General features: G+C 35.4%; 1 protein-coding gene across 1 annotated transcript in view; it reads left to right on the top strand.

Annotated features, from left to right (window-relative positions):
* Positions 1-1,128, top strand: part of GRIA3 (glutamate receptor, ionotropic, AMPA 3) — a gene marked incomplete at its 5' end in the record, with an annotated part of 329,433 nt that overhangs the window by 210,289 nt on the left and 118,016 nt on the right. The gene's annotated exons all lie outside the window — the stretch shown is intronic.

Here is a 1,128-nt window from a genome sequence, read left to right as displayed (position 1 = left end):
AAGTTATTCATGTTACACAAAGGATCTTTCCAGTGAATTTTAAGTAACCCATTCCCTTAGTGCATTGATTTAAGTATGAAACAGACTTTAAATTCTTCCTTCCTGATACAGTGAACGCATGTATGTACCATGAATATGGGATCCTTGTGATCTAGATGAGGAATCAAAGTAGAGCCAAGGTTCAAGGCCCTTCCCTAAAAAAGGAAAGGGGAGGGGACATTTCCTTTCTTATGGTTTGGAGGTGCTCATCCTCACATCTTTCCTCCCTGGGAAGAATACAATCAAGAGGAACAATAGGCACATAGACAGAAAAGAGATACATTCTGAATCATCCATGCAGGACCACCCTGTATAGGTCACACCAACATAAGACAAGTGCGACCTTACCTTGTGCAATTGATATATTCTAGAAAAGTTGTAAGTTATAAGTTAAACACCTTTTAAAAAAATAATCTAAGCCATGCAGTAGTTAAGTGGTCCTCTGTGATTGTAGCAATTACTTCATATGTGCCAGATTTTTCCAGTGGCCTCATATGTTTCAGTAAATATGGCCACAATTCCTATGATAAATCGTTTGTAGTCAAATCTCTTTTTTAAGATGATGATTTTATTTTTTTATTGAGGTACGCCTGACATGTGACATTGTATTAGTTTTAAGTACACAACATAATGATTTGATATATGTATATATTGCAAAATGATCACCACAATAAGTTAACGTGACCACCACAGTTACAGTTTTTTCTCATGATGAGAACTTTTAAAATCTATTCTCTTTGCAACTTTCAAAAATATTTACAAGGCAATATTATTAACTATAGTCACCATGATATACGTTACAGTCCCAGAACTTATCAGTCTTATAACTGGAAGTTTATACCTTTTGACCACCTTCATTCATTTTTCCCTGTTCCCCAGCCCTCACCTCTGTTCTCTGTTTCTAATGAGTTCATTTTGGGGGAGGATCCACATATAAGTGAGATCATATAGTATTTGTCTTTCTCTATCTGACGTATTTCACTTAGCATAATGGCATCTGCCTATCAAAAATTATAGGATTTCTTGCTTTTGATGGATTATTGAGTATGCTGCATTGTGTTCTGTGTGTGCATGTATATTTTTACTGAA

This window comes from Bison bison, unplaced genomic scaffold (genome assembly GCF_000754665.1).
Source record: "Bison bison bison isolate TAMUID 2011002044 unplaced genomic scaffold, Bison_UMD1.0 scf7180017864508, whole genome shotgun sequence".
In the NCBI taxonomy this organism is placed as follows: domain Eukaryota; kingdom Metazoa; phylum Chordata; class Mammalia; order Artiodactyla; family Bovidae; genus Bison; species Bison bison.
The sequence above is the reverse complement of the archived record's forward strand: the minus strand, read 5'-3'. Positions and strand labels throughout refer to the sequence as shown.